The sequence below is a fragment of the Mauremys reevesii genome, linkage group 14 (assembly GCF_016161935.1).
Source record: "Mauremys reevesii isolate NIE-2019 linkage group 14, ASM1616193v1, whole genome shotgun sequence".
In the NCBI taxonomy this organism is placed as follows: domain Eukaryota; kingdom Metazoa; phylum Chordata; order Testudines; family Geoemydidae; genus Mauremys; species Mauremys reevesii.
Window position 1 is genome coordinate 36,726,240 of NC_052636.1, and position 25,872 is coordinate 36,752,111.

General features: G+C 64.3%; 1 protein-coding gene and 1 non-coding gene across 2 annotated transcripts in view; both read left to right on the top strand.

The window, feature by feature from the left end:
- The window catches only part of LOC120381602 (zinc finger protein 850-like), a gene marked incomplete at its 3' end in the record, with an annotated part of 176,908 nt that overhangs the window by 85,308 nt on the left and 65,728 nt on the right, over positions 1 to 25,872 (top strand). The gene's annotated exons all lie outside the window — the stretch shown is intronic.
- TRNAF-GAA lies at positions 6,420 to 6,492 on the top strand. The gene has a single exon. It is a non-coding gene; the product is annotated as a tRNA-Phe (tRNA).

A 25,872-nucleotide genomic window follows, 5' to 3' on the forward strand; every position in this document is an offset into this window, starting at 1 on the left:
GCTGGCAATCTAGTAAGATGCCCGTGGAACGGTGGGATAGAGAAACCTGCATCATGTGATGCTGTACCACTCCGTGAGGCATTGCAAACCCTTCCCAAAACACCCTGCAGCCAGTTGCACAGTGGGATAGTTGCCCACAGTGCACTGCTCTCTGTTGCCATCCACGAACTGCTAGCATGGATGTGCTCTGGTGACACAAGGGGCATAGGGAGGACATTCAATAGCTGTTTTAACTAAACATTTTAACTAAAGCAGCAATGCCGGGGGGTTGTTGACTTCTTTGTTTCCTCACCCTGGAGTAAACTCAGCTTTTTATTCCATTCTTGATGCTTCATGGAATAACAACAGACGACCGAAGAAAGACGTGGACAGGGTGGGTCTCAGGGGAGGGGCAGAGAGTTTCGAGCGGTGGGCAGAGCAGGTCTCGGAGGTGGGGGCAGTGGGCAGGGCAGGTCTCAGGGGAGAGGCAGAGAGGTGTGGGTGGTGGGCAGGGTGGGTTGCAGGGATGGGTCAGAGTGGTGGCAGCTGGTGGGCAGACCTTGTGGTAGCGGGTGGAGAGGCACGAGCAGGAGGCAGGAAGGCCTTGGGGGAGGAGAGGAGCGAGCGAGAGGTGGCTCAGCCGTCCTCAGCCAAAGAGGAAGAGCGAGGGTGGGAAGTGGCCAAACAGGAGCAAGGGGGGAGCGCAGGTGGGGCCTCAGAGAGAGGAGAAGGGGGGGCAGTGCCATGGTCTGGACACCAATGGGCCCCCCACTTCCAGGGAGCTTCCAGCGCTCACACCCAGCCTCCCCAAATGCAAGAGCCATGGGCCACCTATTCTCTTCATCTTCACTAATCAAGCCCCTCCCCAAGCTATGTTGATGGGAGAAGCCCTCCTGTTGGCACAGCGCTATCTGCACCGGGTTAGGCTGATATAACTGCATTGCTTAGGGAAGTAAATTTTTTACACCCCTGAGTAATGTAGTTACACCGATCTAATTTTGTAGTGTAGACCTGTCCAAAGAACCTTGGGAGTAAAACTTCACCTGCTCCTCTGCTTTACTGAATACAAACACCAGCAAAGCTTGTCAGGCCCAGATGGAGGTTGGCAGAGAGTCAGGTGTGTGCAGACAGGATCCCTTCAGCAACTATAGGCACCATGGCTTAGCTGGCTAAAACCACTGTTTTGTATACAGGGGATCCTGGGTTCAAGTTCCAATGGTACCTTACTTAGTTGCTTTTGGGGCACCTGGAATTGGCTACTGTCAGAAGACAAGATTCAGAGCTAGATGGACCTTCGGTCTAGCCTAGTGTGGTTTTTCTTATGGTTTAAATTACACTCACAGGCACTGAGGATAGTTACTGAAAGTTTGGGAGTTAGGAGCTGATAGGTCAGTGGTCCAGTTCCTTCTCAGATGACCCCGTCCCTCTGGGACAGGGGCAGGTCTGAGCTCTCTCACCAAATGCTCATTGTGGCTGCCATAATCTGTGGGCAGCTCGTTTAGTTTATGCCGAGGGTTGAGTCCTGTTTTGTGCACTGTGTCTGCGAATGAAAATCCTAAACCGCCCTTTGAAATAACAAAAGCAGCAGGACGTGTTTCTGTCCCTGCCCCAAAGCAGACAGACCGATGGAGAAATGCCATGAGTCCAGGGTAATACTCCCCTGCGGTTTTACCATTTCCACTTGCTAAACCCCCTCCCAACCTTCTGGGCTCCTGGAGCAGGGGACTGAGCCTGAGCCGAGACACGGACACTGCAACGTTACAGCCCAAGCCGCATGACCCTGATTAATGTGACATGGGCCAGTCATGGGTGTTTCATTGCACTGGAGACGTAGCCTAATGTTATGTCTACACTGTGATTAAAACACCCAGGGCACCTGTCATAAAGCCCGGGTCAGCTGACTCAGGGTTATGGGGCTTGGGCTGCAAGACTATAAAATTACAGTGCAGACAGATGGGCTTGAGCCCAACCTCTGAGACCCCACGAGGGGTGAGGGTTTCTGAACCCAGGCTTCAGTGTGAACACAAATATCTGCACCACAGTTTTTAGCCTCTCAGCTTTAGCTCCATGAGCCCACGTCAGATGGTCCAGGCCAGCCCTGCTGCCATCTTTATCCCAGGAGAGATGGACTCTAAGGGTACGTCTCCATTGCAATGTCAGCCCAGGGGTGGCTCGCTGTGCTCAAAGCAGCACCCTGGAAGCCCCATATTCACCAGTCTCATATAATGATGATACGGTTTGTACAAAGTCTGCCTGGTGAGGTATCATTTCAAAAATCTTGGTCTGTTGAACATTACTATTGTGTTGGATTGTGTGTGTAGCATTGGCTGGGAAGTTTTGCTCTGTGTGTGTTACTGAGATGAGGTTGGGAAATGCCCACCACCAGCCTTTCAGGTGTGACAATGGAGGAGCCAGACTCGCTGCTGGCCCATTAAAGGGATCCACACTCCCAAGGACTATCCCAGGAACCGTGTACAATGCAGACTTCTCCGAGATAGCACAGCGACAATGGGCACTGCTTGACTCACATCCTAGCAAAGGTACTTCCTAGCCAGTTGGAGGAAACTATGAAAGCGGGGGTAGAGACATCATGAGTTAGCCTTTCTCCCCCACAACTCAACAGCTGGAAATACACCTGGATGACAAAACTGATTCAGAAATCAGAAGAGAATAATAATAGTACATTCAAACCAAAGTCCCCAAACAGACTAGTAGTGGTTTTTCAGCAGAAAATTTTCAGTTTGGGGAATTTTGTTTTCTCAGTCAGACTTTGCCAAGGGAAGCAGAGAGAAAATGGTTGAGTTGTCTCCTTCAGAACAGCTTGGTCTAGACACTAGCTCTGGTTCACTGTTGTGGCCTTGCTCAGGTTGGGGGTATTTTAATTATTTGGGGAGGTCCCAGGGTGTTTGGGGGAAGATTATTCCCTTTGAGATAAAAACTAAGAAATGCAGGACTAGAGAATTTTTTTAGAAATCTGGGATTTAGACATTTTATTTGAAGCAAGTGGGGGGGGGGGCAGCTGAGATTCTGAGAAGGTTTTTGTTTGCAAGAAGCAACATTGGTTGATCTGTCATTGTACCAAGGGGGGAGATGGTTGTCTATAAAGGAGAGTGAAGACTAAATGCATCCCATGAGGATGGGATTTGAATCCTGCATGCAGAGCACAATGGATTAGCAGTCTATCACCTTAGCCACTCGGCCACCTCATCTGAGCTGCTAAGACAGAGACAGGAGGAGAAATCTAAGGCCGGCAGAGATAGGCCACTAAGGAGTTTTTAAATACTAAGCGTAAGCAGGAGCTGAATGAGCTCCCCCCTCACATCTAGTGAGGAGCTGTGGGAAGACTTCAGGAACAGGCCGTGTTTGCACAGACACCCCTACTCTGCCTAGCTATGCAGCATGGTGGGGCCGCTTCCCCAAAATGACCAGTTTGGGATGGTGGTGGGTTGCAAATCACTTTAGCATTGAGTGCAATGAAATGTTATTCTCTTTCCTGTACGAGTGAAGGGCAGCAGAACGTACCTAGGCCGTCCTGACGGAGGGGTGGGTGGGTGAGGAATCGCTTTCATTGGACTGCAGAGAAGCGATTGAGGACGTCACCCTAACCCAGTGGTCCCCAAACATTTCACACTGCGCCCTCGTATCCATGGCTGTGGCCCCTCGGAAGCCGCGGTCGAGAACCGGGCTGGGAGTGGGGCCGTTGCTGCTGGGGCGAGGGAGTGCGGACAGGGGTAAGGGGTCGAGGCCGGGCTGGGAGCCAGGGGCCCAGGCTGAGGGTGGGGTTGGGGAAGAGCTGGGACAGAGTGGGGCTGAGTGGGGCTCCCTCCCTGCCCTCCATGGGGGCTGGCTCAGGCCCTGAGGTGCCCCATCAATCTTCCTCTGTGTCCCCCTAGGAGTCACGCCCCACATTTTGGGGTCCGCTGCCCTAAACTGACCCCTAGTCACTAAGCAGGGGCTAGTGATGCTAAAGCCTAGGGACAGGGAGCTATGCCAGAGTGGAGCCTGTAGGTCACATGCTGGGGGGCTGTGACGGGCACACAGGCTCCGTGCTCTGGAACAGCTCGGAGTCAAACCCAGGCAGGAGCCTCCTCAGTGTGACCCCCCCAGGGGACGCTCTCACTGGGGGAAGCCTCCTTGGCTTCAGCCCCTCCTGGGACTGACCTTGGACCTTTCAGCCCCCCTGTTCCACACCAGGAGCTTCCTGCAGTGAGTCCACCTGAGTCGGACACCTCGGAAAGCCTCACCACCCCCCCACGAAGGGGAGTCCTGCACCCCCAACTTCCACAGTCGCCAGTGACTCTCAGCCAGCACTGTACAACAGAAGGTTTGTTAGGGGTCTGGAATCCAGCCTGGGAAAGTTCTGTGTTCACACAAGAAGCAGGAAGATTCAGCAACGTCCATCTTGTGCAGACCCCGAACTCAGAGCCTGGGCTCTCCCCTCGAGTCCCCAGCCCAGCAGACTCCTTGCTACCAACAGCCCGACTCAGCCAGGCCCTTTGCCTCTCGTCTGTCCTTTGTCCTGTTTCCCTGGCAACCTGCTCACCTGGCCTCCAGCTTGTTCTTTGTTCTCCGACTTGTCCCGGCCAGAGGCAGGGGCCAGAGCTGGAGCCAAGAGTGGAGCTGGGTGGCTCCTCCTCCCCACCCCCATGGGGGTTGGCCCGGGCCCAGCTGCATCCCCCTGAATGTTACTCCATCCCCCTGGCAGGGGGCACCCCACATTTTGGACCTTTAACCTAGATAATCGTGCAACAAATAGGGGAAACTGAGGTACACACAAGATGCAAACAAAACATCCAGAAAATTCCCACTTCGTCACAGCGGTGTCAGTGGGGCCTGAGCTGGGCAGCAGCACAGGAAAGTGGGGAGGTTAAACTGCAAAACATCCCCCTGTGTTCCCGCAAAAGCCTCTCGTTTATCCCCTAACCCCCTCCCCATGAAAATCTCCACCCCTGCCTTGGCCCACACAGACCCCCTCACTCCAACGCAGATTTTTAACTTTTCTTACTTGTCCTTGGCCTTCCACAAACATTGTTCCCATCAAAATGCTCCAGGGCTTTTACAACGAGAATGAGAAAACAAACTAAACCAAACCCAAAGAAACCGCTATCGACCTCCCCACCACACACACTTTGGGTCTGAATTTTTCTACAGAAATGTTGAGGCAATAAAACTCTCACTGCTCTTGTCCAGAAACAAACCTAACCCCCCCATGCAGTACCTGGGGCATCTATGTCTGACCCACCAAGGCTTCAGCTCCTTTGGGGAGATTTCCAGCTGCCCAGTCCTGCTGCTATTCCAGGGGAGCAATTCCTGGCTCCTGTCAGCATTTATCTCAGCCCCGTTCTGGGCATCACAGGTTTCTCCGGGAAAGGGCAGCGAGTGGTTCTAGGGTCCAGTGATCCTCCTCCAAATCGAGCTAGAACCTGAGACTCCTTCCCCTTCCCCAGGCTGTGGGCGGGGAGGCATTTCACAGAGCTCTCGGAGCTATAGCCTGTGGCTAAGGAGAGAGAAAAAGCCTCCTATCCCCCTCTGCTCTGGGGGCTGGGTTTCCTCCTGAAGCCTCTGCCCCCCAACTAGTGCCTATGGCTCATCCCTGACCCTGCTGCTCCTTGCTATAGACTGTGAAAGGAGCGGAGGCAGCGCAGGAGCCTTCTGGGGACACAGATCTGAGGCTTTAGGGAGACACATTGTCTGAGACATCAGAGCGCTGCAAACCCTGCAGCCACCCCCTCAATCCGGGGCCTGTTCCAGCCCTGAGTCTGGGCTGCCATGATTCCTCCCCAGAGCAGGGCACCCACAGATTACAGCCTGGAAATAGGCGTGTGAGACTAACTCCTGCTTTCCCTGACGGGCCTCCCTAGACCAAGTGGCGTCCCAGGCAAGACGTGTCTTCAGTGCCCCCCAGCCCCGCTCCATATGTTAAACCGTTGAATACCTTATTTTTATTGCATTTGTAGCTCATTTCATGATTTGGATGCACAATCTGGATGCATGATTTTCTCTATCATATAAGACAATAAATGTTCATGCTAGGATGTGTAAATCAGTATTTATTCATGCCACATATAAGCAAAAGAAAAAAATCATTTCTTTTAAGCATATAGAAACTTTTAATTTTGACAGTAACTGAAATGTACTAACATCTAGCAATGGAGCACTCACCAGCACAGGGTGGGCCGGTATTAAATAGTGTTACAGTCAGAGACAGACAGCGTTAGGATGTTAACCCCAGGCCCTTTGTTCAAAGGTCGCGTCTCTCGCCTTTCCCCCATGAACTGAAGTGCAGCATTTGAGAGATCCAGAGACTAGTTGATGATGTTTCCAAATGCTAAAATAGCAAGCGATGTCCATCTTGCATTGGCCATTGTTGACTGGAGAGATGGTTTATGGAGAATAAACTTCAAGGTGAGAAGCAGCAGCCCAAAAACGCCCCTGTAGGTGCTGAAGTAGCTCAGTTGGGAGAGCGTTAGACTGAAGATCTAAAGGTCCCTGGTTCAATCCCAGGCTTCAGCAGGCTGTTTCATCCTCGTGCTGCAGCAGTGGGCTCTTTCCTGGAAGCCCAGCACTGCCTCTACTCAATGCAAGTCCCTCATTTTGGGCTTTACTGCAGGAAAAGGCAGCATTGGCTTCTGCACCCAGTTGGCCCACCTGACCTACCTTTCTTCTCTTGCTGCTTCTCAGCAAGGGGAAGAAAAAGAAGCTCCCCTTCAAGCTAGAGTCACAAGGGTGATGTAAGGACGACTTCCTGATCCCTGGCTCCAGTCCTCTGTTCTTCCAGCTGACCCATCAGAGAGCTGCTGCCAGTTTCTCCAGGTTCGCCCCTCGGTGTGTGCCAGGGTGAGCACCACCAAAGTGTAGGGAATTTGAGAGCAGGGCAGGGCACTGTAATGGAGTTTCTGTAGTATAGTGGTTATCACATTTGCCTAACCTGCATCAAGCCGGCTAGGCAGAACTGACACCAACTTGCCTGGGGTATCCCCAGAAGCAGAGCACAAGTTTGAAATACAGGCAGCATAGAACCAATATTCATAATGTTAACTACAACAATGATACACATCTAGAGAGAGCATCATTATCAGCCAATCAGAACCTCTCCATACACCCCTTACACAACAACCTTTATACAATATTGGCTGCAAATAAAGAACAGTGGTCGCAACGGTGATCTATACAGATACAGATTATGTCAGTAAAGTCACAGGAGGTGACACGGCATCAGTGAGACTGATACTGGAATACTGCCTCCAATTTTGGTGTTTTCATTTGAAAAGATATTGTGAAATTGGAGCTGGGGCAGCAAAGAGCCACCAAATGTTCTGAGGGCTGGAGAAAAATGCCTTCTAGTGAGCTATTGAAAGAGCTCAACCTGTTTAGCTGATCAAAAGAAGATTGAAAGGTGACTTCATTGAAGTATTGAAGTGCCTTAATGGAGAGAAAGGATTGGGTATTAAAGGGCTCTTGAATCGAGCAGAGAAAGGCCTAACAAGACCCAGTGGCTGGAAAGTGAAAAGAGACAAATTCATATTACAATTAAGGCAGAAATATTCAACAGTGAGGATGAGTCACCACAGGAACAAGCTACCAAGGAAAGTGGTGGATTCTCCATCTCTTGATGTCATTTAATGAAGATTAGATGCCTTTCTGGAATGTGTTTGCCCCAAAAGTAGCTCTTGTGTCCTACAGGAGGCCTGTGATATGCAGGGGGTCAGATTAGATGCTCTAATGGTCTCTTCTGGCCATAAAGTTGAGTAATTTCTGAAAAACTGAGTGTAGCATTGGGAGCAGCGTCTGATGTTTCCCTGTCTAGCCGGCTTGCTGCCTAGAACGAACGCTCCTTGAGTGGGGTGATCCACAGGGAGTAGCTCAAACCTGCAAAGTGCCTGGCCAGGGACAGGACATTGGCACAGCAAGGGAGGGGTGTGGCAGTGACATCACAAAGGCCTTTGGCAGGACCTCAGCCTATTGGTCCAAGGTGGTGGGGAGGTGGTGAGCTCACAGAGAGATGCTGACATCAGCCAGGCAGGACCGGGGCGAGGGGCCAGGGAAACCTCAGAGACCCCTGTGGCTTTGCTCCAGCAAGTCTCCTTCTCCAGGTCTCTCTCTGAGGACAGAGGGAGTATTCAGGGTCACGGACATGAGTGCCAGGAGGAACCTCTTTCCAGTTTTCTCCTTCCCTTTCAGTGATTTTACTAGAAAACAGCCATCCCTGTTTAGGAGGTAAGAGCCTGCTCGAGGTTTGAAACCTGTTCACTACACTAGGAGGTGGTGGGAGGCAGGAAATATCTTAGGTGGAGAAAGGGAGGGGACAGGATGTGACAAACCTGCTGAGACTAGTGTAGTTTAGGGTGTGGACAAGGGAGTTGGGGGGCGGGAGGGTTGCAGGCTCTGGGGAGGTTGAGTGAGGAGGGCAGGCTCTGAGCTGGGGCAGGGGATGGGTGTGCAGGGGGGTGCGGACACGCAGGCTCAGGAGGGAGTTGGGGTGGGAGGGTTGCAGGCTATGGGAAGGTTGAGTGCGGGGGGCAGGCTCTGACCTGGGGCAGGGATGGGGGTGCAGGGGTGCAGACACGCAGGCTCTGGGGGAGTTGGGGGCAGGAGGTTGCAGGCTATGGGGAGGGTGAGTGAGGGATGCAGGCTCTGAGCTGGGGCAGGATCGGAGTGCAGGGGGTGCAGACACGCGGGCTCTGGGATGGAGTTGGGGCGGAAGGGTTGCAGGCTATGGGGAGGTTGAGTGAGGGGGCAGGCTCTGACCTGGGGCAGGGATTGAGGTACGGGGAGTGCGGACACGCGGGCTCAGGGGAGTTGTGGGGCGGGAGGGTTTCAGGCTATGGGGAGGTTGAGTGAGGGGGCAGGCTCTGACCTGGGGCAGGGATCAGGGTGCAGGGGGTGCAGAAACACGGGCTCGGGAGGGAGTTGGGGAGCGGGAGGGTGCAGGCTATGGGGAGGGTGAGTGAGGGTGCAGGCTCTGAGCTGGGGCAGGGATGGGGTGCAGGGGGTGCGGACACGCGGGCTCTGGGATGGAGTTGGGGGTGGAAGGGTTGCAGGCTATGGGGAGGTTGAGTGAGGGGCAGGCTCTGAGCTGGGGCAGGGGATGGGGTGCAGGGGTGCAGACACACAGGCTCTGGGAGTTGGGGCGGGCGGGTTGCAGGCTATGGGGAGGTTGAGTGAGGGGGCAGGCTCTGAGCTGGGGCAGGGGATGGGGTGCAGGGGGTGCGGACACGCGGGCTCTGGGAGGAGTTGGGGGCAGGAGGGTGCAGGCTATGGGGAGGTTGAGTGAGGGGGCAGGCTCTGAGCTGGGGCAGGATCGGGGTGCAGGGGGTGCGGACACGCGGGCTCTGGGAGGAGTTGGGGTGGGAGGGGTGCAGGCTACGGGGAGGTTGAGTGAGGGGGGCAGGCTCTGAGCTGGGGCTGGGGATGGGGGTGTAGGGGGGGTGCGGACACGCGGGCTCGGGGAGGGAGTTAGGGGGCGGGAGGGTTGCAGGCTATGGGGAGGTTGAGTGAGGGCAGGCTCTGAGCTGGGGCAGGGATGGGGTGCAGGGGGTGCAGACACGTGGGCTCGGGAGTTGGGGCGGGGTTGCAGGCTATGGGGAGGTTGAGTGAGGGGGCAGGCTCTGAGCTGGGGCAGGGGATGGGGTGCAGGGGGTGCGGACACGCGCGGGCTCGGGGAGGAGTTGGGGGGCGGAGGTTGCAGGCTATGGGGAGGTTGAGTGAGGGGGGCAGGCTCTGAGCTGTGGCAGGGGATGGGGGTGCAGAGGGGTGCGGACACGCGGGCTCGGGGGGGGAGTTGGGGGGCGGGGAGGTGCAGGCTATGGGGAGGTTGAGTGAGGGGTGCTGGCTCTGAGCTGGGGCAGGGATGGGGTGCAGGGGTGCGGACACACGGGCTCGGGAGGGAGTTGGCGGGCGGGAGGGTTGCAGGCTATGGGGAGGTTGAGTGAGGGGCAGGCTCTGAGCTGGGGCAGGATGGGGTGCAGACACGCGGGCACGGGGAGTTGGGGCGGGAGGGTTGCAAGCTATGGGAGGTTGAGTGAGGGGGCAGGCTCGGAGCTGGGGCAGGGGATCGGGTGCAGGGGTGCGGACACGTGGGCTCAGGGAGGGAGTTGGGGCGGGAGGGTTGCAGGCTGTGGGGAGGTTGAGTGAGGGGCAGGCTCTGAGCTGGGGCAGGGGATGGGGTGCAGGGGGTGCGGACGCAGGCTCGGGGGAGTTGGGGCGGGAGGCTTGCAGGCTATGGGGAGGTTGAGTGAGGGGCAGGCTCTGAGCTGGGGCAGGGATGGGGGTGCAGGGGGCGGACACGCAGGCTCTGGGAGGAGTTGGGGGGCAGGAAGGTTGCAGGCTATGGGGAGGTTGAGTGAGGGGCAGGCTCTGAGCTGGGGCAGGGATGGGGGTGCAGGGGCGGACACGCGGGCTGGGGAGTTGGGGCGGGAGGGTTGCAGGCTATGGGGAGGTTGAGTGAGGGGGCAGGCTCTGAGCTGGGGCAGGGATGGGGTGCAGGGGCGGACACGCGGGCTGGGGAGTTGGGGCGGGAGGATGCAGGCTATGGGGAGGTTGAGTGAGGGGGCAGGCTCTGAGCTGGGGCAGGGGATGGGGGTGCAGGGGTGCGGACATGCGGGCTCAGGGAGTTGGGGCGGGGTGCAGGCTATGGGGAGGTTGAGTGAGGGTGCAGGCTCTGACCTGGGGCAGGGATGGGGTGCAGACACGCGGGCTCGGGGAGTTGGGGGCGGGAGGGTTGCAGGCTATGGGGAGGTTGAGTGAGGGGGCAGGCTCTGAGCTGGGGCAGGGATGGGGGTGCAGGGGTGCAGACACGCGGGCTCGGGGAGTTGGGGCGGGAGGGTTGCAGGCTATGGGGAGGTTGAGTGAGGGGCAGGCTCTGAGCTGGGGCAGGGATGGGGGTGCAGGGGCGGACACGCGGGCTCGGGGGAGTTGGGGGCAGGGGTGCAGGCTATGGGGAGGTTGAGTGAGGTGCAGGCTCTGACCTGGGGCAGGGGATGGGGTGCAGGGGGTGCGGACACGGGCTCGGGGAGGAGTTGGGGCGGGAGGGTTGCAGGCTATGGGGAGGTTGAGTGAGGGGGCAGGCTCTGAGCTGGGGCAGGGATGGGGGTGCAGGGGCGCGGACACGCGGGCTCTGGGAGGGAGTTGGGGGCAGGAGGGTGCAGGCTATGGGGAGGTTGAGTGAGGGGGCAGGCTCTGAGCTGAGGCAGGATCGGGGTGCAGGGGGTGCGGACACGCGGGCTCTGGGAGGAGTTGGGCGGTGGGAGGGTGCAGGCTACGGGAGGTTGAGTGAGGGGGCAGGCTCTGAGCTGGGGCTGGGGATGGGGTGTAGGGGGTGCGGACTCACGGGCTCTGGGAGGGAGTTGGGGGGCAGGGGTTGCAGGCTATGGGGAGGTTGAGTGAGGGGCAGGCTCTGAGCTGGAGCAGGGGATGGGGGTGCAGACACGCGGGCTCGGGAGTTGGGGCGGGAGGGTTGCAGGCTATGGGGAGGTTGAGTGAGGGGGCAGGCTCTGAGCTGGGGCAGGGATGGGGGTGCAGGGGGTGCGGAGACGCAGGCTCGGGAGTTGGGGCGGGAGGGTTGCAGGCTATGGGGAGGTTGAGTGAGGGGGCAGGCTCTGAGCTGGGGCAGGGGATGGGGTGCAGGGGGCGGACACGCAGGCTCTGGGAGGGAGTTGGGGCGGGAAGGTTGCAGGCTATGGGGAGGTTGAGTGAGGGGCAGGCTCTGAGCTGGGGCAGGGATGGGGTGCAGGGGCGGACACGCGGGCTGGGGAGTTGGGGCGGGAGGGTTGCAGGCTATGGGGAGGTTGAGTGAGGGGCAGGCTCTGAGCTGGGGCAGGGGATGGGGTGCAGGGGTGCAGACACGTGGGCTCAGGGAGTTGGGGGCGGGGTTGCAGGCTATGGGGAGGTTGAGTGAGGGGGCAGGCTCTGAGCTGGGGCAGGGGATGGGGGTGCAGGGGTGCGGACACGCGGGCTCGGGAGGAGTTGGGGCGGGAGGGTTGCAGGCTATGGGGAGGTTGAGTGAGGGTGCAGGCTCTGAGCTGGGGCAGGGGATGGGGGTGCAGGGGTGCGGAAACACGGGCTCGGGAGGGAGTTGGGGCGGGAGGGTTGCAGGCTATGGGGAGGTTGAGTGAGGGGGCAGGCTCTGAGCTGGGGCAGGGATGGGGTGCAGACACGCGGGCTCGGGGGAGTTGGGGCGGGAGGGTTGCAGGCTATGGGGAGGTTGAGTGAGGGGGCAGGCTCTGAGCTGGGGCAGGGGATGGGGTGCACGGGGTGCGGACACACGGGCTCGGGGAGGAGTTGGGGCGGGAGGGTTGCAGGCTATGGGGAGGTTGAGTGAGGGGGCAGGCTCTGAGCTGGAGCAGGGGATGGGGTGCAGACACGCGGGCTCGGGAGTTGGGGGCGGGAGGGTTGCAGGCTATGGGGAGGTTGAGTGAGGGGGCAGGCTCTGAGCTGGGGCAGGGATGGGGTGCAGGGGCGGACACGCGGGCTCGGGGGAGTTGGGGCGGGGGTGCAGGCTATGGGGAGGTTGAGTGAGGGTGCAGGCTCTGACCTGGGGCAGGGATGGGGTGCAGGGGGTGCGGACACACGGGCTCGGGAGGAGTTGGGGGCAGGAGGGTTGCAGGCTATGGGGAGGTTGAGTGAGGGGGCAGGCTCTGAGCTGGGGCAGGGGATGGGGTGCAGGGGCGGACACGCGGGCTCTGGGAGGAGTTGGGGTGGAGGTGCAGGCTACGGGAGGTTGAGTGAGGGGGCAGGCTCTGAGCTGGGGCTGGGGATGGGGTGTAGGGTGCGGACTCACGGGCTCTGGGAGGGAGTTGGGGGCGGGGTTGCAGGCTATGGGGAGGTTGAGTGAGGGGCAGGCTCTGAGCTGGGGCAGGGATGGGGTGCAGGGGTGCAGACACGTGGGCTCGGGGAGTTGGGGGCGGGGTTGCAGGCTATGGGGAGGTTGAGTGAGGGGGCAGGCTCTGAGCTGGGGCAGGGGATGGGGGTGCAGGGGGTGCGGACACGCGGGCTGGGGGGGGAGTTGGGGGGCGGGAGGGTTGCAGGCGATGGGGAGGTTGAGGGAGGGGGGCAGGCTCTGAGCTGTGGCAGGGGATGGAGGTGCAGGGGGGTGCGGACACGCGGGCTCGGGGGAGTTGGGGGCGGGGTGCAGGCTATGGGGAGGTTGAGTGAGGGGTGCAGGCTCTGAGCTGGGGCAGGGATGGGGTGCAGGGGGTGCGGACACACGGGCTCGGGGAGGGAGTTGGCGGGCGGGAGGGTTGCAGGCTATGGGGAGGTTGAGTGAGGGGGGCAGGCTCTGAGCTGGGGCAGGGATGGGGGTGCAGACACGCGGGCTCGGGGGAGTTGGGGGCAGGAGGGTTGCAGGCTATGGGGAGGTTGAGTGAGGGGGCAGGCTCTGAGCTGGGGCAGGGGATGGGGTGCAGGGGGTGCGGACGCAGGCTCGGGGGAGTTGGGGCGGGTGGGTTGCAGGCTATGGGGAGGTTGAGTGCGGGGGGCAGGCTCTGAGCTGGGGCAGGGGATGGGGTGCAGGGGTGCGGACGCAGGCTCGGGGAGTTGGGGCGGGAGGCTTGCAGGCTATGGGGAGGTTGAGTGAGGGGGCAGGCTCTGAGCTGGGGCAGGGATGGGGGTGCAGGGGCGGACACGCAGGCTCTGGGAGGAGTTGGGGGCGGAAGGTTGCAGGCTATGGGGAGGTTGAGTGAGGGGGCAGGCTCTGAGCTGGGGCAGGGGATGGGGTGCAGGGGGCGGACACGCGGGCTGGGGGAGTTGCGGGGGTGGGTTGCAGGCTATGGGGAGGTTGAGTGAGGGGGCAGGCTCTGAGCTGGGGCAGGGATGGGGGTGCAGGGGGTGCAGACACGTGGGCTCGGGGGAGTTGGGGCGGGGTGTTGCAGGCTATGGGGAGGTTGAGTGAGGGGGCAGGCTCTGAGCTGGGGCAGGGGATGGGGTGCAGGGGGTGCGGACACGCGGGCTCGGGAGGAGTTGGGGCGGGAGGGTTGCAGGCTATGGGGAGGTTGAGTGAGGGTGCAGGCTCTGAGCTGGGGCAGGGGATGGGGTGCAGGGGTGCGGAAACACGGGCTCGGGGAGGAGTTGGGGCGGGAGGGTTGCAGGCTATGGGGAGGTTGAGTGAGGGGGCAGGCTCTGAGCTGGGGCAGGGGATGGGGGTGCAGACACGCGGGCTCGGGGGAGTTGGGGCAGGAGGGTTGCAGGCTATGGGGAGGTTGAGTGAGGGGGCAGGCTCTGAGCTGGGGCAGGGGATGGGGTGCACGGGGTGCGGACACACGGGCTCGGGAGGGAGTTCGGGGCGGGAGGGTTGCAGGCTATGGGGAGGTTGAGTGAGGGGCAGGCTCTGAGCTGGAGCAGGGGATGGGGTGCAGACACGCGGGCTCGGGGAGTTGGGGGCAGGAGGGTTGCAGGCTATGGGGAGGTTGAGTGAGGGGCAGGCTCTGAGCTGGGGCAGGGGATGGGGGTGCAGACACGCGGGCTCGGGGGAGTTGGGGCGGGAGGGTTGCAGGCTATGGGGAGGTTGAGTGAGGGGGCAGGCTCTGAGCTGGGGCATGGGATTGGGGTGCAGGGGGTGCGGACACGCGGGCTCAGGTGGGGAGTTGGGGGCAGGAGGGTTGCAGGCTGTGGGGAGGTTGAGTGAGGGGGCAGGCTCTGAGCTGGGGCAGGGATGGGGGTGCACGGGGTGCGGACACACGGGCTCGGGGAGTTGGAGGGGGCGGGAGGTTGCAGGCTATGGGGAGGTTGAGTGAGGGGGCAGGCTCTGAGCTGGGGCAGGGGATGGGGGTGCAGACACGCGGGCTCGGGGAGTTGGGGCAGGAGGGTTGCAGGCTATGGGGAGGTTGAGTGAGGGGGCAGGCTCTGAGCTGGGGCAGGGGATGGGGTGCAGGGGGTGCAGACACGCGGGCTCGGGGAGTTGGGGCGGGAGGGTTGCAGGCTATGGGGAGGTTGAGTGAGGGGGCAGGCTCTGAGCTGGGGCAGGATGGGGTGCAGGGGGCGGACACGGGCTCGGGGAGTTGGGGGCAGGGGTGCAGGCTATGGGGAGGTTGAGTGAGGGGTGCAGGCTCTGACCTGGGGCAGGGGATGGGGTGCAGGGGGTGCGGACACACGGGCTCGGGGAGGGAGTTGGGGGCGGGAGGTTGCAGGCTATGGGGAGGTTGAGTGAGGGGGCAGGCTCTGAGCTGGGGCAGGGATGGGGTGCAGGGGGCGCGGACACGCGGGCTCTGGGAGGAGTTGGGGGCAGGAGGGTGCAGGCTATGGGGAGGTTGAGTGAGGGGGCAGGCTCTGAGCTGGGGCAGGGGATCGGGGTGCAGGGGTGCGGACACGCGGGCTCTGGGAGGAGTTGGGCGGTGGGAGGGTGCAGGCTACGGGAGGTTGAGTGAGGGGGCAGGCTCTGAGCTGGGGCTGGGGATGGGGTGTAGGGGTGCGGACTCACGGGCTCTGGGAGGGAGTTGGGGGCGGGGGTTGCAGGCTATGGGGAGGTTGAGTGAGGGGGCAGGCTCTGAGCTGGGGCAGGGGATGGGGTGCAGGGGGTGCAGACACGTGGGCTCGGGAGGGAGTTAGGGGCAGGAGGGTTGCAGGCTATGGGGAGGTTGAGTGAGGGGGCAGGCTCTGAGCTGTGGCAGGGGATGGGGGTGCAGGGGTGCGGACACGCGGGCTCAGGGGAGTTGGGGGCGGGGGTGCAGGCTATGGGGAGGTTGAGTGAGGGGTGCAGGCTCTGAGCTGGGGCAGGGATGGGGGTGCAGGGGTGCGGACACACGGGCTCGGGGGAGGAGTTGGCGGGCGGGAGGGTTGCAGGCTATGGGGAGGTTGAGTGAGGGCAGGCTCTGAGCTGGGGCAGGGATGGGGTGCAGACACGCGGGCTCGGGGGAGTTGGGGCGGGAGGGTTGCAGGCTATGGGGAGGTTGAGTGAGGGGCAGGCTCTGAGCTGGGGCAGGGATGGGGTGCAGGGGTGCGGAGACGCAGGCTCGGGGGGGGAGTTGGGGGGCGGGAGGCTTGCAGGCTATGGGGAGGTTGAGTGAGGGGGGCAGGCTCTGAGCTGGGGCAGGGGATGGGGGTGCAGGGGCGGACACGCAGGCTCTGGGAGGAGTTGGGGCGGGAAGGTTGCAGGCTATGGGGAGGTTGAGTGAGGGGGCAGGCTCTGAGCTGGGGCAGGGATGGGGTGCAGGGGCGGACACGCGGGCTGGGGGTTGGGGCAGGAGGGTTGCAGGCTATGGGGAGGTTGAGTGAGGGGGCAGGCTCGGAGCTGGGGCAGGGATGGGGTGCAGGGAGTGCAGACACGTGGGCTCGGGGGAGTTGGGGGCGGGGGTTGCAGGCTATGGGGAGGTTGAGTGAGGGGGCAGGCTCTGAGCTGGGGCAGGGGATGGGGGTGCAGGGGTGCGGACACGCGGGCTCGGGAGGAGTTGGGGCGGGAGGGTGGCAGGCTATGGGGAGGTTGAGTGAGGGTGCAGGCTCTGAGCTGGGGCAGGGATGGGGTGCAGGGGTGCGGAAACACGGGCTCGGGGAGGGAGTTGGCGGGAGGGTTGCAGGCTATGGGGAGGTTGAGTGAGGGGGGCAGGCTCTGAGCTGGGGCAGGGGATGGGGGTGCAGACACACGGGCTCGGGGAGGGAGTTGGGGGGCGGGAGGGTTGCACGCTATGGGAGGTTGAGTGAGGGGCAGGCTGAGCTGGGGCAGGGGATGGGGGTGCAGGGGGGTGCGGACACACGGGCTCGGGGAGGGAGTTGGGGGTCGGGAGAGTTGCAGGCTATGGGGAGGTTGAGTGAGGGGGGCAGGCTCTGAGCTGGAGCAGGGATGGGGTGCAGACACGCGGGCTCGGGAGTTGGGGGCAGGAGGGTTGCAGGCTATGGGGAGGTTGAGTGAGGGGCAGGCTCTGAGCTGGGGCAGGGATGGGGTGCAGACACGCGGGCTCGGGGGAGTTGGGGCGGGAGGGTTGCAGGCTATGGGGAGGTTGAGTGAGGGGGGCAGGCTCTGAGCTGGGGCATGGGATTGGGGTGCAGGGGTGCGGACACGCGGGCTCAGGTGGGAGTTGGGGGCAGGAGGGTTGCAGGCTGTGGGGAGGTTGAGTGAGGGGCAGGCTCTGAGCTGGGGCAGGGGATGGGGTGCAGACACGCGGGCTCGGGGAGTTGGGGCGGGAGGGTTGCAGGCTATGGGGAGGTTGAGTGAGGGGCAGGCTCTGAGCTGGGGCAGGGGATGGGGTGCAGGGGCGGACACGGGCTCGGGGGAGTTGGGGGCGGGGTGCAGGCTATGGGGAGGTTGAGTGAGGGGCAGGCTCTGACCTGGGGCAGGGATGGGGGTGCAGGGGGTGCGGACACACGGGCTCGGGAGGGAGTTGGGGGCGGAGGGTTGCAGGCTATGGGGAGGTTGAGTGAGGGGGCAGGCTCTGAGCTGGGGCAGGGGATGGGGTGCAGTGGGGCGCGGACACGCGGGCTCTGGGAGGAGTTGGGGGCAGGAGGGTGCAGGCTATGGGGAGGTTGAGTGAGGGGGCAGGCTCTGAGCTGGGGCAGGGATCGGGGTGCAGGGGTGCGGACACGCGGGCTCTGGGAGGAGTTGGGCGGTGGGAGGGTGCAAGCTACGGGAGGTTGAGTGAGGGGCAGGCTCTGAGCTGGGGCTGGGGATGGGGGTGTAGGGGTGCGGACTCACGGGCTCTGGGAGGGAGTTGGGGCGGGGGTTGCAGGCTATGGGGAGGTTGAGTGAGGGGGCAGGCTCTGAGCTGGCGCAGGGATGGGGTGCAGGGGTTGCAGACACGTGGGCTCAGGGAGTTGGGGCAGGGGTTGCAGGCTATGGGGAGGTTGAGTGAGGGGGCAGGCTCTGAGCTGGGGCAGGGGATGGGGGTGCAGGGGTGCGGACACGCGGGCTCGGGGAGAGAGTTGGGGGCAGGAGGGTTGCAGGCTATGGGGAGGTTGAGTGAGGGGGCAGGCTCTGAGCTGGGGCAGGGATGGGGTGCAGGGGTGCGGACACGCGGGCTCAGGGGAGTTGGGGGCAGGGGTGCAGGCTATGGGGAGGTTGAGTGAGGGTGCAGGCTCTGAGCTGGGGCAGGGATGGGGTGCAGGGGTGCGGACACACGGGCTCGGGAGGAGTTGGCGGGCGGGAGGGTTGCAGGCTATGGGGAGGTTGAGTGAGGGGGCAGGCTCTGAGCTGGGGCAGGGGATGGGGTGCAGACACGTGGGCTCAGGGAGTTGGGGGCAGGAGGGTTGCAGGCTATGGGGAGGTTGAGTGAGGGGGCAGGCTCTGAGCTGGGGCAGGGATGGGGTGCAGACACGCGGGCTCGGGGGAGTTGGGGCGGGAGGGTTGCAGGCTATGGGGAGGTTGAGTGAGGGGGCAGGCTCTGAGCTGGGGCAGGGGATGGGGTGCACGGGGTGCGGACACACGGGCTCGGGAGGAGGGAGTTGGGGGCGGGAGGGTTGCAGGCTATGGGGAGGTTGAGTGGGGCAGGCTCTGAGCTGGAGCAGGGGATGGGGTGCAGACACGCGGGCTCGGGGGAGTTGGGGCAGGAGGGTTGCAGGCTATGGGGAGGTTGAGTGAGGGGCAGGCTCTGAGCTGGGGCAGGGGATGGGGGTGCAGACACGCGGGCTCGGGGGAGTTGGGGCGGGAGGGTTGCAGGCTATGGGGAGGTTGAGTGAGGGGGCAGGCTCTGAGCTGGGGCATGGGATTGGGGTGCAGGGGGTGCGGACACGCGGGCTCAGGTGGGGAGTTGGGGGCAGGAGGGTTGCAGGCTGGGGAGGTTGAGTGAGGGGGCAGGCTCTGAGCTGGGGCAGGGATGGGGTGCAGACACGCGGGCTCGGGGAGTTGGGGGCGGGAGGTTGCAGGCTATGGGGAGGTTGAGTGAGGGGGCAGGCTCTGAGCTGGGGCAGGGATGGGGTGCAGGGGGTGCAGACACGGGCTCGGGGGAGTTGGGGCAGGAGGGTTGCAGGCTATGGGGAGGTTGAGTGAGGGGCAGGCTCTGAGCTGGGGCAGGGGATGGTGGTGCAGGGGCGGACACGCGGGCTCGGGGAGTTGGGGGCGGGGTGCAGGCTATGGGGAGGTTGAGTGAGGGTGCAGGCTCTGACCTGGGGCAGGGGATGGGGTGCAGGGGTGCGGACACACGGGCTCGGGAGGGAGTTGGGGCGGGAGGGTTGCAGGCTATGGGGAGGTTGAGTGAGGGGGCAGGCTCTGAGCTGGGGCAGGGGATGGGGTGCAGGGGCGCGGACACGCGGGCTCTGGGAGGGAGTTGGGGGCAGGAGGGTGCAGGCTATGGGGAGGTTGAGTGAGGGGCAGGCTCTGAGCTGGGGCAGGGATCGGGGTGCAGGGGGGGCGGACACGCGGGCTCTGGGCGGGAGTTGGGCGGTGGGAGGGGTGCCAGCTACGGGAGGTTGAGTGAGGGGGCAGGCTCTGAGCTGGGGCTGGGGATGGGGGTGTAGGGGGTGCGGACTCACGGGCTCTGGGAGGAGTTGGGGGCAGGGGTTGCAGGCTATGGGGAGGTTGAGTGGGGGCAGGCTCTGAGCTGGGGCAGGGATGGGGTGCAGGGGTGCAGACACGTGGGCTCGGGGGAGTTGGGGGCGGGGTTGCAGGCTATGGGGAGGTTGAGTGAGGGGCAGGCTCTGAGCTGGGGCAGGGGATGGGGGTGCAGGGGGTGCGGACACGCGGGCTCGGGGAGGAGTTGGGGCGGGAGGGTTGCAGGCTATGGGGAGGTTGAGTGAGGGGGCAGGCTCTGAGCTGTGGCAGGGATGGGGGTGCAGGGGTGCGGACACGCGGGCTCAGGGAGTTGGGGGCAGGGGTGCAGGCTATGGGGAGGTTGAGTGAGGGTGCAGGCTCTGAGCTGGGGCAGGGATGGGGTGCAGGGGTGCGGACACACGGGCTCGGGAGGGAGTTGGCGGGCGGGAGGGTTGCAGGCTATGGGGAGGTTGAGTGAGGGGCAGGCTCTGAGCTGGGGCAGGGGATGGGGTGCAGACACGCGGGCTCGGGGGAGTTGGGGCAGGAGGGTTGCAGGCTATGGGGAGGTTGAGTGAGGGGCAGGCTCTGAGCTGGGGCAGGGATGGCGGTGCAGGGGTGCGGAGACGCAGGCTCGGGGGAGTTGGGGCGGGAGGCTTGCAGGCTATGGGGAGGTTGAGTGAGGGGGCAGGCTCTGAGCTGGGGCAGGGATGGGGTGCAGGGGCGGACACGCAGGCTCTGGGAGGGAGTTGGGGCGGGAAGGTTGCAGGCTATGGGGAGGTTGAGTGAGGGCAGGCTCTGAGCTGGGGCAGGGGATGGGGTGCAGGGGGCGGACACGCGGGCTGGGGGAGTTGGGGGCAGGAGGTTGCAGGCTATGGGGAGGTTGAGTGAGGGGCAGGCTCTGAGCTGGGGCAGGGATGGGGTGCAGGGGGTGCAGACACGTGGGCTCGGGGGAGTTGGGGGCGGGGTTGCAGGCTATGGGGAGGTTGAGTGAGGGGGCAGGCTCTGAGCTGGGGCAGGGATGGGGTGCAGGGGTGCGGACACGCGGGCTCGGGAGGGAGTTGGGGCGGGAGGGTTGCAGGCTATGGGGAGGTTGAGTGAGGGTGCAGGCTCTGAGCTGGGGCAGGGATGGGGGTGCGGGGGTGCGGAAACACGGGCTCGGGAGGAGTTGGGGCGGGAGGGTTGCAGGCTATGGGGAGGTTGAGTGAGGGGCAGGCTCTGAGCTGGGGCAGGGGATGGGGTGCAGACACGCGGGCTCGGGGAGTTGGGGGCAGGAGGGTTGCAGGCTATGGGGAGGTTGAGTGAGGGGCAGGCTCTGAGCTGGGGCAGGGGATGGGGTGCACGGGGTGCGGACACACGGGCTCGGGGAGGAGTTGGGGGCAGGAGGGTTGCAGGCTATGGGGAGGTTGAGTGAGGGGCAGGCTCTGAGCTGGAGCAGGGGATGGGGTGCAGACACGCGGGCTCGGGGAGTTGGGGCGGGAGGGTTGCAGGCTATGGGGAGGTTGAGTGAGGGGCAGGCTCTGAGCTGGGGCAGGGATGGGGGTGCAGACACGCGGGCTCGGGGGAGTTGGGGCAGGAGGGTTGCAGGCTATGGGGAGGTTGAGTGAGGGGGGCAGGCTCTGAGCTGGGGCATGGGATTGGGATGCAGGGGGGTGCGGACACGCGGGCTCTGGGGTGGAGTTGGGGGGCAGGAGGGTTGCAGGCTGTGGGAGGTTGAGTGAGGGGGCAGGCTCTGAGCTGGGGCAGGGGATGGGGTGCACGGGGGTGCGGACACACGGGCTCGGGAGGGAGTTGGGGCGGGAGGGTTGCAGGCTATGGGGAGGTTGAGTGAGGGGGGCAGGCTCTGAGCTGGAGCAGGGGATGGGGGTGCAGACACGCGGGCTCAGGTGGGGAGTTGGGGGGCAGGAGGGTTGCAGGCTGTGGGGAGGTTGAGTGAGGGGGGCAGGCTCTGAGCTGGGGCAGGGGATGGGGTGCAGGGGTGCGGACACACGGGCTCGGGGAGGAGTTGGGGCGGGAGGGTTGCAGGCTATGGGGAGGTTGAGTGAGGGGCAGGCTCTGAGCTGGAGCAGGGGATGGGGGTGCAGACACGCGGGCTCGGGGGAGTTGGGGGCAGGAGGGTTGCAGGCTATGGGGAGGTTGAGTGAGGGGCAGGCTCTGAGCTGGGGCAGGGATGGGGGTGCAGACACGCGGGCTCGGGGAGTTGGGGGCAGGAGGGTTGCAGGCTATGGGGAGGTTGAGTGAGGGGCAGGCTCTGAGCTGGGGCATGGGATTGGGGTGCAGGGGTGCGGACACGCGGGCTCAGGGGGAGTTGGGGGCAGGAGGGTTGCAGGCTGTGGGGAGGTTGAGTGAGGGGGCAGGCTCTGAGCTGGGGCAGGGGATGGGGTGCACGGGGTGCGGACACACGGGCTCGGGAGGAGTTGGGGGCAGGAGGGTTGCAGGCTATGGGGAGGTTGAGTGAGGGGCAGGCTCTGAGCTGGGGCAGGGATGGGGGTGCAGGGGTGCGGACACGCGGGCTCGGGGAGTTGGGGGCAGGAGGGTTGCAGGCTATGGGGAGGTTGAGTGAGGGGGCAGGCTCTGAGCTGGGGCAGGGGATGGGGTGCAGGGGTGCGGACACGCAGGCTCGGGGGAGTTGGGGCAGGAGGGTGCAGGCTATGGGGAGGTTGAGGAGGGGGCAGGCTCTGAGCTGGGGCAGGGGATGGGGTGCAGGGGTGCGGACACGCAGGCTCGGGGGAGTTGGGGGCGGGAGGGTGCAGGCTATGGGGAGGTTGAGGAGGGCAGGCTCTGAGCTGGGGCAGGATGGGGGTGCAGGGGGTGCGGACACGCGAGCTCGGGAGTTGGGGGCAGGAGGGTGCAGGCTATGGGGAGGTTGAATGAGGGGCAGGCTCTGAGCTGGGGCAGGGGATGGGGGCAGGATGGGGCAGGGTGGGCGGACACGCAGGCTCTGGGAGGAGTTGGGGGCAGGAGGGTTGCAGGCTATGGGGAGGGTGAGTGAGGGGGCAGGCTCTGAGCTGGGGCAGGGATGGGGGCAGGGGGTGCGGACACGCGGGCTCAGGGAGTTGGGGGTGGGAGGGTGCAGGTTATGGGGAGGTTGAGTGAGGGTGCAGGCTCTGAGCTGGGGCAGGGATGGGGTGCAGGGGTGCGGACACACGGGCTGGGGAGTTGGGGGCAGGAGGGTGCAGGCTGTGGGAGGTTGAGTGAGGGGGCAGGCTCTGAGCTGGGGCAGGGATGGGGGCAGGGGTGCGGACACGCGCTCAGGGAGTTGGGGCGGGAGGGTTGCAGGCTATGGGGAGGTTGAGGAGGGGGCAGGCTCTGAGGTGGGGCAGGGATGGGGGTGCGGGGGGGCGGACACGCAGGCTCTGGGAGGGAGTTGGGGCGGGAGGGTTGCAGGCTATGGGGAGGTTGAGGAGGGGGCAGGCTCTGAGCTGGGGCAGGGATGGGGGTGCAGGGGTGCGGACACGCGGGCTGGGGAGTTGGCAGCTCGGCGCTGCACCAGGAAGGGCTGCGGGGTTTCACACGGACACAGACACTTTCCCACAGTCCCAGGGCGGGGGCAGAGCCGGGGGCGGGGGTCTGGCCGGTGTGTCCCGCACTCGGGCTCCCGGCCGGAGCAGGGGCCGCCCGCAGCGCTGGCACAGACCGAGCGGCGCTGCGGGGTCGGGGCTCGGACAGGCGGGGGCGGTGCCTGGAGCCCCGGGAACCCGCCCCCGGGCTGACACGCGGCAGAACCGAGACAGCCGGTGCCCCCGCCCGGCCCCGGATCTGCGCGCGCAGCGGGGCTCGGCCGAGGGCCCCTGTTCCCAAACGGGGTTTGTCCCACACAGGGTCTGGCAGCGGCTCCCCATTGCCCCCGGCCCTCCCCGCCGCCCCTGCAGCAGCTCCACCCCGGCCAGTGAATTTCTGCCCCGCTCAGCCCCTGGCAGCCCGCCCCCGCTGCGATTCGCCCCCCGGGGCTTTTCACCCCCCCGCGGAGCGGGCAGCGAAGCGCCGGGAGCGGTGAGGGCAGAGAGCGGGCAGCGGCGACAGCGGCGGTTACTGCGCAGGCTCCGTTCGGCTGCGCATGCTCAGTGCAGCCCAAGGAGCGAATCCGGAGCGGAGCTGTTTCTGTCGTTACACCCCGACTCTGCCTCCCGCCCCGGGACTGTGGGAAAGTGTCTGTGTCCGTGTGAAACCCCCGCAGCCCCTTCCCCTGGTGCAGCGCCGAGCTGCCAACTCCCCCCCCCAGCCCGCGTGTCTGCCCCCCTGCACCCCATCCCCTGCCCCAGCTCAGAGCCTGCCCCCTCACTCAACCTCCCCATAGCCTGCACCCCTCCCGCCCCAACTCCCCAGCCCGCGTGTCCGCCCCTGCACCCCATCCCTGCCCCAGCTCAGAGCCTGCCCCCTCCTCAACCTCCCCATAGCCTGCAACCCCCGCCCCAACTCCCCAGCCCGCGTGTCCCCTGCACCCCATCCCTGCCCCAGCTCAGAGCCTGCCCCCTCCTCAACCTCCCCATAGCCTGCACCCCTCCCGCCCCAACTCCCCAGCCCGCGTGTCCGCCCCTGCACCCCCATCCCCTGCCCCAGCTCAGAGCCTGCCCCTCACTCAACCTCCCCATAGCCTGCAACCCCCGCCCCAACTCCCCAGCCCGTGTGTCCACCCCCTGCACCCCATCCCCTGCCCCAGCTCAGAGCCTGCCCCCTCACTCAACCTCCCCACAGCCTGCAACCCTCCCGCCCCCAACTCCTCCCGAGCCCGTGTGTCCGCACCCCGTGCACCCCATCCCCTGCCCCAGCTCAGAGCCTGCCCCCTCACTCAACCTCCCATAGCCTGCAACCCTCCTGCCCGCCAACTCCCCTGAGCCCGCGTGTCCGCACCCCTGCACCCCATCCCTGCCCCAGCTCAGAGCCTGCCCCCCTCACTCAACCTCCCCATAGCCTGCAACCCTCCCCCCCAACTCCCCCGAGCCCGCGTGTCTGCACCCCTATCCCTGCCCCAGCTCAGAGCCTGCCCCCTCACTCAACCTCCCCATAGCCTGCAACCTCCCGCCCCCAACTCCCGAGCCCGCGTGTCTGCCCCCTGCACCCCATCCCTGCCCCAGCTCAGAGCCTGCCCCCCTCACTCAACCTCCCCATAGCCTGCAACCCTCCCGCCCCCAACTCCCCCGAGCCCGCGTGTCTGCACCCCATCCCTGCCCCAGCTCAGAGCCTGCCCCCTCACTCAACCTCCCATAGCCTGCAACCCTCCCGCCCCCAACTCCCTCCCGAGCCCGTGTGTCCGCACCCCTGCACCCCATCCCCTGCCCCAGCTCAGAGCCTGCCCCCTCACTCAACCTCCCCATAGCCTGCAACCCCCGCCCCAACTCCCCAGCCCGCGTGTCCCCCTGCACCCCCATCCCTGCCCCAGCTCAGAGCCTGCCCCCTCCTCAACCTCCCCATAGCCTGCACCCTCCCGCCCCCAACTCCCCAGCCCGCGTGTCCGCCCCTGCACCCCATCCCTGCCCCAGCTCAGAGCCTGCCCCCTCACTCAACCTCCCCATAGCCTGCAACCCCCGCCCCAACTCCCCAGCCCGCGTGTCCACACCCCTGCACCCCATCCCTGCCCCAGCTCAGAGCCTGCCCCCTCACTCAACCTCCCACAGCCTGCAACCCTCCCGCCCCAACTCCCTCCCGAGCCCGTGTGTCCGCACCCCGTGCACCCCATCCCCTGCCCCAGCTCAGAGCCTGCCCCCTCCTCAACCTCCCCATAGCCTGCAACCCTCCTGCCCCCAACTCCCCTGAGCCGCGTGTCCGCACCCCTGCACCCCATCCCTGCCCCAGCTCAGAGCCTGCCCCCTCACTCAACCTCCCCATAGCCTGCAACCCTCCCGCCCCCAACTCCCCCGAGCCGCGTGTCTGCACCCCTATCCCTGCCCCAGCTCAGAGCCTGCCCCCTCACTCAACCTCCCCATAGCCTGCAACCTCCCGCCCCAACTCCCCCGAGCCCGCGTGTCTGCCCCCTGCACCCCATCCCTGCCCCAGCTCAGAGCCTGCCCCCTCACTCAACCTTCCCAGCCTGCAACCCTCCCGCCCCAACTCCCCCGAGCCCGCGTGTCTGCACCCCATCCCTGCCCCAGCTCAGAGCCTGCCCCCTCACTCAACCTCCCCATAGCCTGCAACCCTCCCGCCCCCCAACTCCCTCCCGAGCCCGTGTGTCCGCACCCCTGCACCCCATCCCCTGCCCCAGCTCAGAGCCTGCCCCCTCACTCAACCTCCCCATAGCCTGCAACCTCCCGCCCCCAACTCCCCCGAGCCCGCGTGTCTGCACCCCATCCCCTGCCCCAGCTCAGAGCCTGCCCCCTCACTCAACCTCCCCATAGCCTGCAACCCTTCCGCCCCCCAACTCCCTCCCAGAGCCCGTGTGTGCGCACCCCCTGGCCCCCCATCCCCAGCCCCAGCGCAGAGCCTGCCCCTCACTCAACCTCCCCATAGCCTGCAACCCTCCTGCCCCAACTCCCCTGAGCCAGCGTGTCCGCACCCCTGCACCCCAATCCCAT